The sequence below is a fragment of the Triturus cristatus genome, chromosome 10 (genome assembly GCF_964204655.1).
Source record: "Triturus cristatus chromosome 10, aTriCri1.1, whole genome shotgun sequence".
In the NCBI taxonomy this organism is placed as follows: Eukaryota; Metazoa; Chordata; class Amphibia; order Caudata; family Salamandridae; genus Triturus; species Triturus cristatus.
Window position 1 is genome coordinate 1,182,523,295 of NC_140593.1, and position 17,733 is coordinate 1,182,541,027.

Below are 17,733 nucleotides of genomic sequence, written 5' to 3' on the forward strand. Positions count from 1 at the left end.
CATCCTCCTCCTCCTCATCACTTGCCTCGTGACCAAGCCCTGGATCCTCCACGGGTGGATGTTGCTGCTCATCAGGATCAAGGCTGAGTGGCACTGCCTTCTCAACGGCCATGTTGTGCAGTATGCAGCACACAATGAAGATTTTGCAGACCTTCTCCGGTGCATATGGGAGGGACCCGCCTGTCTTCTCAAGGCACCGGAATCGACTCTTCAGGAGGCCAAACGTCCTCTCAATCACTCGCCTGGTCTGCCCGTGTGCATTGTTGTACCGGTGATCTGCAGCTGTTCTTGGATTGCGGAGAGGTGTCATTAGGCATGGCATGTTGGGATATCCAGAGTCCCCTACATGGAAACATCATGTAAATAAGTGGGTCAGGAGATGCCGTAAGAGCCAAAGATACCACAACACACAGGACAAACAGAGTATACCCACCAACAAGACATGCTCGTTCGTTGTGCAGCCGCAGCATCATTTGTGGCACCCTGCTACGCCTCATGATGTAGGCATTGTGTGCTTATCCTGGAAAACGTGCACAGACATGGGAAATCAGCATGTTAGCAAGACACACCACAAGGGCATTTATTGAGTGGTAATGTTTACGGTTGCGATAGGCTTGCTCCTGTGCCTGTGGTGGTACCAAAGCCACATGTGTCCCATCAATGGACCCAATGACATGGGGCATCCCGCCCAGGGATAGAAATCACCCTTGAAACCTGTCAACTACTCAGGAGTAGGAAATTTGATGAATTCATCAAGGTGCTCCAACATGGCTGCCAAAACATCACGCAGGACACGGCTGAACATTGTCTGTGACATCCCACCAACATCAGCTATGGTCAATTGAAACGTACCTGTGTCAAAAAAATGTAGGGCTGCCATCACCTTCATCTTGGGGGTCAGCGCAGTAGGATACCTGTGTCGCGGTTGGAGGTGTGATGCCAGCTTGTCGGTCAAGTCCTCAATCAACTGTTGAGTGAATCTGTAACGTCGGATGCAGGCACGTTCCTTCATGGCAGCCAAGTCTGGCATTGGTCTTGGGACAGGCGGTGCCCTGCAGGACATTGTTTGGAATAATGAAGATTGAGAGTCTGCCAACATCAATGTCAATGAACATAGCACATGCTAAACTGCTACTAAACATCAGGTAACTATGGAGTATGGTGTGTGCAATACATTCAGGACACATATGCCAGCTTGCTGGCACTCCGATGAAACGCCAGATACACCTGTTGATTGTCAAGTCTACATGACATGCCGTGAAATGAGCTGGGGGCAAGTCTGAGTGAACAGCCAGAGATATAACCGAAGTGACACACATCCACATAGCTGCTTTGGAAGGATGTTATCTCATCCAGACAGTTGACTGCAAGGCACATGCAAAGATCACATGGAATGTCAAATGTACATATGAAACTCATTGCGATGAAGGGGTACACGTGACAACTAAAAAACACAGCCATTGAGATGGCGCAGACATGTATGGCTGGGAAAATATGATGTCCCATGTACACAGACGCTACAGCCGTGGAAATCCACATGTGGCATGGTGTGCGTAGATGTGTGCCATGCCCATCTCCACACAGACCAATGTTGGATGCACCAACAGCAGATGCAGTTGGCAGAACACTAACAGCAAGCTCATGTGAACACATGACACACACCTGACATAGTCACATCGGGGCACGCTGATCATGACATGTCATTTGATAGAGTGTCCCTGTCCCTGGCATCAGGAGACAGGTGCGGGTGGTGATGACTGTGCCATCCCACTGCTGCTGTGCATGACACAGTTGGACTACAGCAGTACAACAGGGGGTGGTGATGGACGGAGCATCAGAACCAATCATACACTCACACCCAGTCAACAGATCTGGGTTTGATCCATCACCGTTCTTTAGCCCACTCTTCCACCCCAGTTCAGACATGGCCATATGCAAATCAGTCTGACCCTGTGCCTCATGGGAACAGACCAGCCCGAACTGCCAAGCCATGCCTTCCCTGGACCGGAAACCAGCTTCCTAGGATCGGTTTCTGGCATTTCAGCCGTCTTCAGCCAGGCTTGCTTGAATCCAGTGGCAAAGTGAGCAAGGGACTCACGTCTGAGCATACCCTGCCAACTTATGGTGAACAAAGTGGTACAAAAGGGGGTGGTGATGGACGGAGCATCAGAACCAATCCAACACTCACACCAAGTCAACAGATCTGGGTTTGATCCATCACCGTTCTTTAGCCCACTATACAACCCCAGTTCAGACATGGCCATATGCAAATCAGTGTGACCCTGTGCCTCATGGGAACAGTCCGTAAAGGGACTATTAAACATAGGAACTAATCAAAAACAACAAAAAGGGGGACAAGGGAGACCAAAGGGTAATGAAAATTGTTATTTGTAATTAGAGGCACAGTAAGTATGTCCAATTTACAGTAACCATAGCAATCATATGTGCACTGATAGTGAAGTGAAAAAGTGAACGGCGCAGTGACATAAGTGTTTAAAATGACAACGCGATACGGCGAGAGAACAATTAAATCATAAGGGTCAAACAGAAGTATTCACATAGAATTTGAAATTATAACACTATTAATCCAGTCTTAATTGGCCCTTCAAAATCCGCAATTAACGTTGGCAAGTCGACGACGTTTCAACCTCCTTCCATTGAGGTCATCATCAGGACTATGGTTACGAAGGTTTAAAATATACCTCTGTGCAAAAAGAAGAAGAAGGTAGGATTTATAGGACCCATACAGTTAAATTAAAAGTAGTGGAGGAAAAGGAAGGAAAATTACCTGTATTACAAAAAGAACGAAGATAATTTCTTAATGACAGGGAAGTGACAGGACGATGAGTAACTTTGGAAACGTTGGAAATCTAGTCTGGAGGGAAAATGGAACAATTGGAGAGCTGTGGGCAAGGGTAAACGCACAAATTAAGTAAGGACGGGGCATAATCAAGCTTACCAAGGGTGAAGACTAAGGAGTTATTCGAAATTGCATTGAATGCAGCCGGGAAGCAGTAGCATTTCAAAAGGGGTGACGTGAACTAAGTAACCCAAGCTACGTGGCCAAAAAAGACAACTTGCATTGTACCAAGGACAAGGACTACAGCGTAATCGAAGGGTCGCTTACCGGAAGTAAAGACTAATTAGTTGGTCAAGGTGCATCAAGGCATCCAAAAGTGCTTGCATCTCGAAGATTAAGTCGAGTCTACAAGGAATTAAAACCAATAAGTTGGGTGCTTTGCAGGACCGGAATAAACACTAACTGCACCAAGGGCACTAAACATACTAAAAAATGAATATAAACGGGGAAGGGTCGGCAGCTTACTTCAGAATTGTAATTCTAAACGGGATCAGTCCGATTATTTGGACGTAGGATCAATCCAAATTGAAGCGCTTCTACCAAACGATCAAAGCGTCTGGAAAACGCTGCCCGGTCAACCCGGAAGTAGAGTCAGTCCGATCACATGACTCACTCTGACAATGAAAAAGAAGAAGAAGAAAGGGGACTGGAGACCATAGGAAAGAACACGTGCACCCAAAGAGAAAAGAGTTACACCAGAAAAAAGTGGCCACAATGCAAAGTGAATTATAAATACAGCAGCGCGTTGGACCATAAGAATACATAAAGGGGGGAAGAAAATAGTATGTATACAGCATTTTCAATAATGATTAGAAACAATACAAGCCTATTACAGAGTACATAAGGTTTAACACACTACGTGAATCTTGCAGCATAATACATAACCTGAATCCATAATAATTTACAGACTACAAAAGCTGAATACGGATACATATTCATAGGGGAAAAAAAAAATAGGATCCATAGGCAATTTACAGTATCCGTGCAGTTTTTTCATTTACAGACTCAGTGGTAATAAAAACACTGTTAATAAAAAAGCAGTGTTAATAAACCTACTATACTAAACAAGTAAGCAAACAATACAACATGGCATAATACATTACTATAGTGCAACATACAGTCAAATAACAAGGGACCAGATTTACACAGCTGATCAGGACCTAATTGCAGCCACTAGATCATCGTCAAGGGGAAAATTAAGCGCTAGTGATGACTGTATTCCATTCATCAAAGGAATTCAGGCCTTGTGTCACAGAATTACAACGTGTAATCCACCAACATTCACATTTATTCAATAGAGCTTGAAGATTACCCCCACGGATAGATAGTTGTGGGCGATCTATGACCTGCCAGGTCATCTCTGTTTCCAGATGGTTATGTTCTTTGTAATGTAGTACTAGTGGTGCCGTGGTAACATTGCATCTAATTCGACTTTTGTGCTGTGAGATGCGTCGTTTAATCATCTGCGTTGTCTGGCCTATGTAAATTAAATTACACGGGCAGCGAATCACATAGATGACATGAGTAGTGCGACAATTAGAAAAAATTTTCAATTGGTAAGTATGTGAAGCCGTTACAAAAACTTTTGTATTAAGGGTTAGATCACATACATTACAATTTTGGCACTTAAAATGTCCTATTACAGGGGGGAGACCCCAAAAGGTGGTAACGGAATGATCCTGTTTATCTTTGATGGGCCATGTAATTGCATGGACAAGTTTATCCGATAATTTGGCGCCCCGTTTGTATGATAACAGGGAAGGGTCCAAAAAATGTGGAAAAGTACGTAACAATATCCAGTTTCTTTTGATTATTTGGCTGACCTTATTGCTACAGGGGCTATAGGTCGAGACAAAGGAGATACGTGTATTGACGCGTCTAGTGGAAGGTGCCAAAATAATTTCTCTATGGTTATACCAGGCCCTTTTAAGAGCTCTTTTAACCAAATGTTTTGGATAACCTCTGTCGACCAATTTAGAAGAAAGAATAGCCGCTTCGCGAAAATAATCTTTTCGCCATTTGCAATTACGCCGAATACGGAGAAACTGTCCGCATGGCAAGCCATCCCTTAAGCCACGGGGGTGGTAACTTGAATAGGATAGAAGGGTGTTACGTTCCTATGGGCTCCAGTCCCCTTTCTTCTTCTTCTTTTTCATTGTTAGAGTGAGTCATGTGATCGGACTGACTCTACTTCCGGGTTAACCGGGCAGCGTTTCCCAGATGCTTTGATCGTTTGGTAGAAGCGCTTCAATTTGGATTGATCCTACGTCCAAATAATCGGACTGATCCCGTTTAGAATTACAATTCCCAAGTAAGCTGCCACCCCTTCCCCGTTTATATTCATTTTTTAGTATGTTTAGTGCCCTTGGTGCAGTTAGTGTTTATTCCGGTCCTGCAAAGCACCCGACTTATTGGTTTTAATTCCTTGTAGACTCGACTTAATCTTCGAGACACAAGCACTTTTGGATGCCTTGATGCACCTTGACCAACGAATTAGTCTTTACTTCCGGTAAGCGACCCTTCGATTACGCTGTAGTCCTTGTCCTTGGTACAATGCAAGTTGTCTTTTTTGGCCACGTAGCTTGGGTTACTTAGTTCTCCCTTCCTTTACAGATCACGTCACCCCTTTTGAAATGCTACTGCTTCCCGGCTGCATTCAATGCAATTTCGAATAACTCCTTAGTCTTCACCCTTGGTAAGCTTGATTATGCCCCGTCCTTACTTAATTTGTGTGTTTACCCTTGCCCACAGCTCTCCAATTGTTCCATTTTCTCTCCAGACTAGATTTCCAACGTTTCCAAAGTTACTCATCGTCCTGTCACTTCCCTGTCATTAAGAAATTATCTTCGTTCTTTTTGTAATACAGGTAATTTTCCTTCCTTTTCCTCCACTACTTTTAATTTAACTCTATGGGTCCTATAAATCCTACCTTCTTCTTCTTTTTGCACAGAGGTATATTTTAAACCTTCGTAACCATAGTCCTGATGATGACCTCAACGGAAGGAGGTTGAAACGTCGTCGGCTTGCCAACGTTAATTGCGGCTTTTTGATGGGGCCAATTAAGACTGGATTAATAGTGTTATAATTGCAAATTCTATGTGAATACTTCTGTTTGACCCTTATGATTTAATTGTTCTCTCGCCGTATCGCGTTGTCATTTTAAACACTTATGTCACTGCGCCGTTCACTTTTTCACTTCACTATCAGTGCACATATGATTGTTATGGTTACTGTAAATTGGACATACTTACTGTGCCTCTAATTACAAATAACAATTTTCATTACCCTTTGGTCTCCCTTGTCCCCCTTTTTGTTGTTTTTGATTAGATTCTGGTGTTTAATAGTCCCTTTACATGATGTTCTAGTTGAGACATTGTTTTTTGATAGCATATCTACCCGGTCTCAACTGGGTTAACGGGTTTGCTCCTGTTTTTTCTTTCATGGGAACAGTCCAGCCCCAACTGCCAAGCCATGCCTTCCCTGGACTGGAAACAAGCTTCCTAGGACCGGTTTCTGGCATTTCAGCTGTCTTCAGCCAGACTTGCTTGAATCCAGTGGCAAAGTGAGCAAGGGACTCACGTCTGAGCATACCCTGCCAACTTATGGCGAACAAAGCGGTACAAAAGGGGGTGGTGATGGACGGAGCATCAGAACCAATCAAACACTCACACCTAGTCAACAGATCTGGGTTTGATCCATCACTGTTCTTGAGCCAGGGTCAGACTGATTTGCATATGGCCATGTCTGAACTGGGGTGGCAGAGTGGGCTAACGAACGGTGATGGATCAAACCCAGATCTGTTGACTGGGTGTGAGTGTTTGATTGATTCTGATGCTCCGTCCATCACCACCCCCTTTTGTACCACAGTTGGACTACAGACACACATGTGGCAAGTGTCAAGGTGATGTGTGGCCCATAGTGCCCCATCACACATGACATGTGTGCACAGGTCATCACACATCAATTGTGCAACTAGATGAGATGACCTGTGCAATTTCACTGGCTGACACAACTAGGGTCTGCACATGAAAGTATGCAATGACAAGTACTTGATGGACATCCTTGTGCGACTCGTAGCCCTCCATTCCTGGCGTGTGTACGGTCCGTATCACCATTGTACTGGTGCCCTAGGGGTATGTGTGAAACGCACCGTACGCACGCATTCATTGCGTGTGTACAGTCCGTATCACCATTATACTGGTGCCCTAGGTGTACGTGTGATACGCACCATATGCACGCTTTCAGTGCATGTGTACGGTCCGTATCACCATTGTAGGGGTACATGTGAAACGCACCGAACACACCGTATGCACGCTTTCATTGCGTGTGTACGGTCTGTATCACCATTGTAGGGGTACGTGTGAAACGCACCGTACGCACGCTTTCATTGCGTGTGTACGGTCCGTATCACCATTGTAGGGGTACGTGTGAAACGCACTGAACGCACCGTACGCACGCTTTCATTGCGTGTGTACAGTCCGTATAACCATTGTAGGGGTAGTGTGAAACGCACCAAACGCACCGTACGCACGCATTCATTTCGTGTGTACGGTCCGTATCACCATTGTAGGGGTACGTGTGACACGCACCGTACGCACGCATTCATTGCGTGTGTACGGTCCGTATCACCATTGTAGGGGTACGTGTGCAACGCACCGTACACGTCCACTTCTGTTGTTGCGGTACGCAGGGTTTGCTGGACATGCCCCCCCAAGTGACCAGACCCTGGTGGTAATGTATGTGCTCCATATTATAGGTTTGGCTTTGGGTATGGGGTAAGTTTCCTGCCCCTCATCCCCACCCTGGCCCCTGGGTGTTGTTCCCACCTTCTGCGGCGTGTGCGTCCGGGTCGGTGCACCAGGTCATAGGCTACGAGGGCGTGTACGTCGGGTACCGGGGCTCCGTTGCATAGCAGTTCGTGTGGGACTCTGCTTTTCCGGCTGTGTTTGGCTCCCGTACAAAAAGAGCCGTACGGAGTGACGTATGTACGGTTCGTACTTGCTGGGCTGGAAACCGCTGCTTAAATACGTCCGGACATCGCGTACAAGCTGTTCTGGATCAGAATCGTGTTTTTTTTTTACCCGTAGGGTCTTTTGTACGAAGCGTACGGAAAAAGGCTTTCTGTACGAATCGTACTTCCTAGGTTGTAAGGAAAGTTTACCGGGTACGAGTCGCACGGTGAATACGCTCCGTACAACGATTCGTACAGCCTTTTTACAGGATTGGAATCGGCCCCTAAATGTACACCAACAATTGATCACACGCTTGCTGGGGCAGATGTGGTGAAAGCAACACTAATTGAATTTCAACTAAGGCAGGGCAAGGATCTTCTTCTGCTTGCCCACCTATGCTGTACTTTACTTTGTTCTACTACTCCTCCCACAGTTTCTCAGTCAAGTGACTTTCTCTTTCTTTTTTCAAATGCTATTGCCAATGTCTACTACTACCACCACAATAATGCCATCTTCTCCATTCATTTGGGAAACCAACCATGCAGCCATCAGTGTGCCGAACTTCATCATCATCAATCACAGGTAAGATACGTTTGGTGGGAGGTATAATAGACTAGGAGGAGAGACTGACAGTACTAGTATGACAATTAAAAATAACTCAGTGAGGGGTACCGCATCTATCTGTTTGTGTGTTACAAAATTGGCAGATCTTTTAAATCAAACACTGGCTGCGGGCCTGCAGCAGCAAGGAAACAAAGTAACAAACCATGTAACTTACATTGAATTTGGAAAAGAGTAACCCACCACAAAACATTAACATTGTATGTTTAGGTAAATGATATAAAAATGTAATATACCCTAACAAAAATAAACTATCCCACTCTGACCTAACCCACCCCCCTCCCTAACCCTAACCAATGTGCAAAACGAAAGCCAAAGTCCCAATGTCCGTAAGTGACACCCCAATGCCCAAAACACACCCACCAACAAAAGGAATTAAAAAAGGGGCAAATGACAAGGTCCTCTATAGTTGGCGGGCCTTCAGGTGTTTATCCACCAGGATTTTTACCCGCTCCTCTTGGTGCTCCTCCAAGCAGGCCATCCGGCGGAGCAGCTGGTGGCGAAATGCCCTGCAGTTACATGCTGGGTGGGGGGCAGCAGTGGTAGAGATGGAGGCGCGGTGGCTGGCGGCTGCCGGACCACGGCGCCGTAAAACTGGAGGCAGGGCCTGACTGGGGCCCGCGGCATTGGAGGAGGCTGCAGGTGCAGCCGCCTCCTCCGCCTGAGCCACCAGCCGGCGATATTCATCGCAAATGGCCTCCAGTTTACGGCGCCGGGCCCTAGCGGCCAACTCCTTCCTCGATGGTTTTGGTGTGGAAGGAGTATCTATATCAAAAAAGAAAATGAACATGTGGAGAAGTGTGGCTCAATGGTTAGAGCGGCAGACCCTGATGCAGAGGTCTGGCCTGGGACCAGGGTTCAATTCCCGCCTGGGCGGCTGTTGGATTCAATTTCCCTGGACCTGATAATTCTCGCCTCGGTGCCTATTCTAATCATGGGTCCCACTGTGCAACTCTGGACAATAGCTTGCTTAATCTCCACAACGGCCCCCACAGTGCTAGGATGCCTGGCTTCACCTTGGGGGAAGCCCAGGAGTGGACATCTCACAGGAAAACCAGGAAGGGTTCCACAGTGGTATGAATACAGCGCTACGAGACCTCTGGGTAGAAGTGCGCTATAGAAGTACAAAAAACATTTACATTTACATACATTTATATGTTGCAACCAATACACTTAGCAAAACAGAAACACTAAAATCATTCAACACATAGTGTCACAGTATCACTAGCAAGCACAGTTCATAACATTTGTGATTTGGTGGTAAGTATCTCTACTTCTACTTCCTTGGACTCTAACATTTGTGGGAGATTCCGACATTATAAATATAATCGTACTATGTACTCCGGTACACCAGTCGTGTTGTTCTTATCTGTAGTTTAGCCCAATTACATAACCTTGTTGTAGCCGGCATGCCAGCTCAGTCAGCTAAGCTTGCACCCAAGAGAAACCGATATGAGCCACATGATGCAGACTCACGTTAGTTTTATTTTCTACTACTGTCTGCAGGTGGGGAAGCTCACATTTTTGTATTACGGCCGGTGGCACTGGCCATACTCTGTCTGTTACATGAGGGCAAATGATCAGTTTCACTTCCACCCTGCCCTGGGTACTACAAAAAGGCTGATTATTTATCTGATCTAATGATCATTGCTTATATTTATATTATAGATGGTAATATGACATCAGGTCAGTAACGGTCGGTGGTGGGAGTGCTGCCGGGTGGTGACGTGGGAAGGTGCAGGGTGGGGGTAGTAAACTATGGATTACGGACAATCACAGGTAATTAAACAATACATATAAAAAAATTGTTGCACGCACTGCATCGCATCCGGCGGTGCAGTGCGCACAATGAAAATAATTTTATTTATTTTTATGTTGACTTGCCTGTATTTGGCCATAATACATAGTTTACTTGCCACCCACCCTGCCCCTCGCCATGTCACCGCCCGCCAGCACTCCCACCACCAACCACTACTGCATAGGGTACTTTGCTTTCATTGATTGTGTAACCAACAGATAGTCCACCCTTTGCAGGCTGGCTGACCCAATCGAAAATACATTAACATAGGTAGGGAGTGGTCCCTGGAGTCGAAGGAAGGCGCTTCGGATTGAAAATATATAATTATATATATAAGACGTGCTTGCAAACTACTGCGAGTCAACTGTATTCTGAAAATACTACTTATATTCCCCTCCGCTACTCTGGCACAGTTTCTTTTACATTTTCTTCAAAGTAAGACTCTCCAGTGACAGTTTCCACCTATGCTGTCTATTGATGATAGTACATCCAGGCATACATCCATTAAAGTAAACGTCTATCCTTCTTTTTTATATATCTCTTAACAAACCTTAGTTGGTTTCACCAACAACCACCCATGCTTCCGCTCCTTCCTTGCTTGCCTTGGCTTTGAGTTTGAACCAAACACCGCTGATTCTTGCTATCTAGTACTATCCACCCATACTGTGTCTCCCACCCAGGCAGGCATCCTCTTTCACCTTCCACCCATCCTTCAACAACCCATGCATCTGATCTGATTACTATCAGCCACCTATGCATGCTTCCAACATATCCTTCTCAGCCAGTCAGTCATATTATTTATCTCGCCCGTCCTTCCACCCTTTTGTTCAGCACATCCATCAAGGTCATCTGATCTGAGTTTGTCTTCTCCATAAAATCTTCACAGCTGATTTTGGAGTCAAATAGAAGAGGCCATTGGTTACTCAACTCACGCTGCTAATGCTAAGTAAAGGGTGTCTTCTTCAACCGTTGTATAATGTTCACTACAACTTAATAAGTCGCACAGTACAGTGAAGTAGTGAACACACTTCCATCTAGTCGTAATGTCAAGAAGTAATGAATATAACTTACCACCGCTGGCCACTGCTGCTGGCTCCCCCCCTGTCGCTCCTGCAGGTGCCGCCAGTTCTCCCGCCCCCTCTGGTATGGCCGCATTGCCGCTGGCCCTGCCGGCACTGGTGGTTGATAGTGTGCCTAGAAAAAAACATAACACATTTTTAGATGCCTGGAAACCTCCCCCTATTTTATTAGTGTTCACTTGGAACATTGAAAAAAAAAGGTAATACAACATACATGAGCACTAGAGTAGTACAGTCAGTAGACAGACACTAGTAGTGATGTGGTTCCTATGGTCATTTAGTCCTACTCTACTCTTTTGAAAGTTAGCCTGAGCCATGTGTAACCCTTTTAGATTCATCATTCATGTCGACTACTACTCTTTTTCTGCGCATATTTAATTATACCTGGCAGCTTATTGACATGTGCAGTAGACGCCTTTGAGACCACATGACGGTTGCGTACAAGTGAAAAGGTCGAAAAGCAAGCCACTTTGTTATTGAGTTTGGTTAGTCCATATTGCTTAGCCATCACATACATGTTACACTTTTTGCCATGAATGCGAAATGCTTGCGTTCAGCGGTATACTATCTAACGGCTAACGCGCAGCATTTTTCTCATATAATAGGCGGAAGATTCCCTTCTACAAACCAGTGATTTACAGAGCTTATGATGCATGATGTAACCAGTATTTCTACGTTCTGCGGTGAGGGGTCTTCCAGAATTCAATAGATCTTTTGTCTTTTTCTTGTTGTCATGTACTTGTAATTTTTTACTGCTTTAATCTTATGCTTTTTGCTGGCTTATTGACGATGGCTGTAGTAAATTAAATTTCATATAACGACATACAGAGCTTGTTACTTGTTTCAAATAAACCTTTTGAACTTACACATATACTCTGTGGTATTTGGTGTGGTGGGGTGGACTTACACAAGTGAGTGAGCAAAATGGTGTTATGTTCTTTCTGGGTTGTCTGTCTCAGTCATCATCAACATTGTGTATCTTCTTTGTGGAGGGGTCGGGAGTGGGACCCTAATGTGAGATACTATAGCTAGTCGATCAGGGGATCGTGGGTTCTTTGGACTGAGGTGTGATCAGTAAGGTCCAACCTCGCATCAGCTACATCCTATTTTGTTGTGCATAGTTCTCTATGTGGCTCTGCAGAATCACTACAACAGTAGTAGTATCATGTACTATCCAATCCAAAATACTTGTCAAATATCTGTTTGGGCATTTTGTTTGTGGGAATTGTCAAAGCCTCAACATTGAGAAGACTAGAAGAGGACAACTCAAAGGACAGGACACAGTGGCTAGAGCTATTGGTCAATCAGAGTTTTATTATTCCAAAGAAAACCTTCAATAAAGAGGGGGCAACTGTGCAATCTTCGCTAAAGACAGAATAATAGTAGTAGTAGTAGTAGTACAAAGAGTCATAGCAAAGGCAGTTAGAAGGAACTTAGTTAGAGGCAGGGATAAACAGAATTTGGAAACAGATAGTCAAGGTCAAAGAAGCTTTTGTAAAAAATAGAATTAGAAAGTGGAACCATAATTTATAGTTCGGAAAAAAAAATGCAGTAAAAGTTAGGGAAATATAACTGTTAATATAAGCACTGGAGGACTTACTGGGGCCAGCAGCAGGAGCCTTGGTAGAGGAGCGGTCCTGTGGTTCTCCCACCGACTCCGACCCCTTCTTCTTGCCCCTGGGTGGTGCTGATGATGATCATGTAAAATATAATAAAGAAAGAGACAAACATTAAGGAGTGCTGTGAAACAAATAATAATAAATCATTTGGAAAAATAAGTCAAAAAACATTTTAGGAAACAACAACTGCAATAAAATTGACCTATCTAATCAGATGGATCGACTACTGGCTGCTTCCTGGATTCACGGATCGTCTACTTATTTATGAACGCTCCAGTGTTACATAATCATTCTGTTTACAAATACTAATGAAGCCTAGTAAGTACCACCTGACCTAGACCACCTATTCCAGACGTGCCAATTGTTCACTAAGTCTGCATTTCTATTTTTTTTAGCCATCAAATGCATAGATGAGATGGAGGACACATGCATAAATGAGTGCATACATACAACACATTGTGAGTTGGTTGCATGATTCTGATCTAGTTCTGCTACTGATTGACCATGCTAGGCCTACCACTCACTAAACAAAGTACAAAGGTTCTACGGAGGACTGGGGTAAGCAGCAGTCAGTGACAGAGGAGGCGTCACGCAGACCGCGTAAAACAATTATTAACTTATACTAACTAAACCTAGTATCCAATATCCATCCACCACTATTTCACAGTAGGACAATGGAAGGACTAGAGTCTCTCTAGCAAATCGCATTACCTAAGTTCAGTTCTCTAAAATAAACTCTTACATAATCAGCACAAGCTAGTGCCAACTAAGTTTCAAACAAGTAAGAGTAGCACCGAGCACCTGGGTCATACAATCACAGAAGATTTTGCTTTTTGGAACATAATTTACCAGCCACGCGTAGCACGCAGCAGTAATCTTGTTATTCGTCAAAAATTTAATTTATACACAATAAGTTACTCACCAAGCCCAACGTCTTCGACACCTAGCAGGTCCAACAGGTCCTGCTCCCGGTCCAGGATGTCGGACCACCAGTGGGCCAGCTGATTATGGGTGCGCCGGACCCCTGAGCACCGGAACACTGCCCGGCGCACCTTCGCCCACCGACGGTGACGCTCCTGGGTAGCGTACCCGGAGCCGGGCCTGCCGCCTGCTGCCAAGGTCAAGGGGAGGTGGCGCTGAATGAAAAAAACAAGGGCGGCCACCTCCGCCTCCCCAAAAAGTTCCCGGACCTGCACCCCTGCAGGACGCATTCTGCCGCAAGGCAGGCGGCTCTTGTCTGCAGGTCCCGTGCCCTTTGCACTGGGTGTGCCTTTGGCCATAGTTCTGGGGTGGGTGGGAGGCGGAAAAGAAAATTTAGAATGGGGAAAAAAAAGTTAGGGGGAAGAAGAAAGAAAGAAGTAATAAAAGTTAAAAATACACAGTAAAAGTAGAAATAAAATGCAAAATATAAACTTAGGGAAAGAGAGAGATATATGATAACTAAAAAAAGGCAGAAAAAATGTTTTAAATACAAAGGATTACAAAGATTAATGGAGGATAGAAAAGTAGGCCCAGAACCATAGCATAGAGTGAAAAACAAGATGGCTGCGCCCATTCGCGACCACGTGGGTAAGTACGCGCGACATTTCTCGCGAACATGCAATAATCGTCGCGAACAAGTAAAATGCGCTCCCGAACACAACATGCGCATCGCGAACACGCTATCCGCGACCCGGAACAGCAAATATGGCATCGCGAGAGGGCGGGACAATTGAAAAACAAGATGGCCGCGCCCATTGGTGACCGCATGGGTAAGATCGTGAGATATTATCCCCCGAGCATGCAAACAGCTCCCCGAACACGCTCACCACACTCCCGAACAAGAAAAAGCCATCGCGAACGGGCGCCCCAAGCAACTACACAAGTTTGCGAAGCTACGCGTAGCTCACGTAGTGCAAGAACATCTTCGCGAAGCTTCGCGCTGCGCGACTACGCAAACTACGCCCAGGCTTAATACTGTATCTGTTCTATTTTTATACACAGCAAAGTAACTTTTAGGACCACATAAATAGAAAATCCTAAAGGTTTCTTTGCTGTATTTTAAAATAGAAAAGATACAGTATTTATAGGGGTGACAGTTCCCTTATGCATGTTTTTGAAACAATTAAACTAAGCATTTGAAAAGCTTTACAGCTTTGAGGTTAGAGTATTTCTTTTGTTTCACATATTGACAGCTTATCAATTCTGAATGTCCATCACTCTATTGCTTAAAATATTATTTACATTTTTAGCCCCAGATGTTTGGAGAGGAAAGAATGGACATGGAGAACCAGACCAGTGTGATCTACTTTATTTACCAGGGCCTATCAGACAATACATAGCATCCGACTGCACTCTTTGCTCTGTGCCTTACAACTTACATTGTTGGGTTAGTAAGCAACAGTGCCATCATGGCTGCCATTGCTACTGATTCCAAGCTTCATACCCCCATGTATTACTTCATCTGGAGCCTGTCACTAGTGGACATCTGCGTATTGACCGGAATAGTGCTCCAGCTTCTGGTCAGCACTATCTCACAGAGGAAGACCATCTCCTACTAACGCTGCATTGCACAGTTGTATGTCTTTGTTTTTATGGGGACCATTGAAAATCTGCTACTTGAAACTATGGGCTATGACCGATATGTTGTTAACTGTAGGCATTATTTTACAGCATTGAGCAAGAATGTGTACACTGTATTGGTGGCAGGTTCCTGGATAGGTGGTCTCCTGAATTCTTTCCTATACAGTATGATGGTCGTCATGCTGTCATTTTGTGCATCAAACCTGATCCAGAGCTTCTTCTGTGATGTGTTTGCACTTCTGAAGCTCTCCTGCTCAGAAAACACTATCATTGCTATCCCGATTTTCACTGTGGGCACATTCATAGCCTATGTCTCCATTGTCCCTAAAGTGATCTGATACATCCGTATCATCGCAACTGTATTGAGTATTTGCTCAAGCAAGGGGAGGAGTTAAGCCTTCAGCACCTGCTCTTCACAACTCATTGTTGTCAGTTTGTACTATGGGACCATTATATTCTCTGAATTCCAGCCTAGCTCCAGCTACCCACTTGAGAGGAAGAAATCAGTAATTGTGATGTACACCATTGTCCACATGCTGAATCCTTTCATATACAGCCTAGGAAATGTACAAATGAAACAAGCTTTGAAGATAATGTGTAGATGCATCTTCTTTGCAAGTTCTAAAAGTTTTCTCTTTATTTCTGATTTATAAACCAAACGTAGGGTAGATATTATTTAACTGCAAACCACATTCTTCATCAATCTCTTAATTCCAATCTACTCAAACTCGTTTCTGAATAAAAAATAAGGTTTTTGCTGATACACAATCATTTTTCTTTCCAACTAAAAATTCCTAATACGAATTAGCTCTGCAAGACTCACAAGCTCAATTTCACTTTCTCTCCCTGACATGTTTTCTCTTTTCTGTAAGTCAATGTTGCATGTGATTATGACAACTCTTTCATTTGTCAATGGTTTATAGTTGTTATTGGTTCACTTACTTCTGAAAGTAGACTAATTAGAGTGTTGTCTCACCCAAAAGGCTTTTTTGTTGCTTACTTTTAGTCCTTATGAGAGGCTTCATTTTGTCTCTGGTGCTTGCACAGGTTGTGTGACATGCTCTTTTTGGGTTCACTAGAAGGCGTTTCCTTACTGTTTGCTTGAATGGAGATGCAGCAGTAATATTTGTCTTGCTATCAGTCAATACTCTTATGATGCAAAAAGCTACCTAATATTGTAATTGTTTGCTAGTTAAGTTTGTCTTAAGTCTGTCTTAAGTTTGTCTTAAGTCTGTCTTAAGACTGTCTTAAGTCTGTCTTAAGACTGTCTTAAGTCTGTCTTAAGTTTGTCTTAAGACAAATTTAAGACAAAATCCTAACTTCTGTGAATACCAAAAGTAGTAAGTTTAGGATTTTGTCTTAAGTTAGTTCTGTGAATCGGCCCCTTAGTTTCCACTCTACTTCACTCCACTCCACACACCAATATTCTATTACATGTTTTACTCTTAGCGGTTCAGACATCAGCTCAGACTTACATAGAATGGGGACATACAGACTGCTACACACCTTCCTTTATTACATACAACAAAACCAAGAACAGATATTCCTTTATTTATAAAGTACAAGGACAATCATTGACAATCTCTCATCTCCAAAATGTCTAGCTTATATATTCCCTCAACAATAACCTTTTTGAACTCTCCTACACCCACTCAGACACCCTAAGACAAAAAAACAGCTGTCACAGAAGCTCTGCAAATGGTCACAGCTCATTGCAAACAAAGAAATGATACAACTAGGTTGTGACTCCATTGTACAATGGCCCAAGATGTGCAAGCCTTGAAACCTGCTCGGACATGAGACCCAAACAGTACAGCTGCATACTCATAGTGATACCATAAAACACTTATACATGCAGGACACATAGTCACAGATGCTCAGTCACGTCAGTCAGGGCACAGAACACAATGGGTTCCTTTATCAACACTCTATTACCCTCTCAGCCTTCTGAACACCACCTCAGAATTACACGAAATGGGGACACCGAAACTAATACTTGTGCACTAAATGAATTCTTTACATAATGAGTATATGTTGTAAAGTCAAAAGTCCTGAACAGCTGTAGTATCATGACATGTTTCTCCTTTGTCCTGAAGTTGCCCTTTATTTTAGGTATGGCCTTTAGGCTAGCCTTAGCTATCTCACTAGACTATTGATTTTTTAAAAACACATCAAGCACATAGGGACTGATTTTCCAAACCCGTGTCGGAACTTATTTGTCCGACCGGCTCGGAAACATTTC

The 17,733-nt window shown here is 44.1% G+C and overlaps 1 pseudogene; it reads left to right on the forward strand.

The window, feature by feature from the left end:
• Nucleotides 1-15,190: 15,190 nt before the first annotated feature.
• On the forward strand, nt 15,191-16,144 carry LOC146796965 (olfactory receptor 1f45-like; annotated as a pseudogene).
• The last annotated feature ends 1,589 nt before the right edge of the window (nt 16,145-17,733 follow it).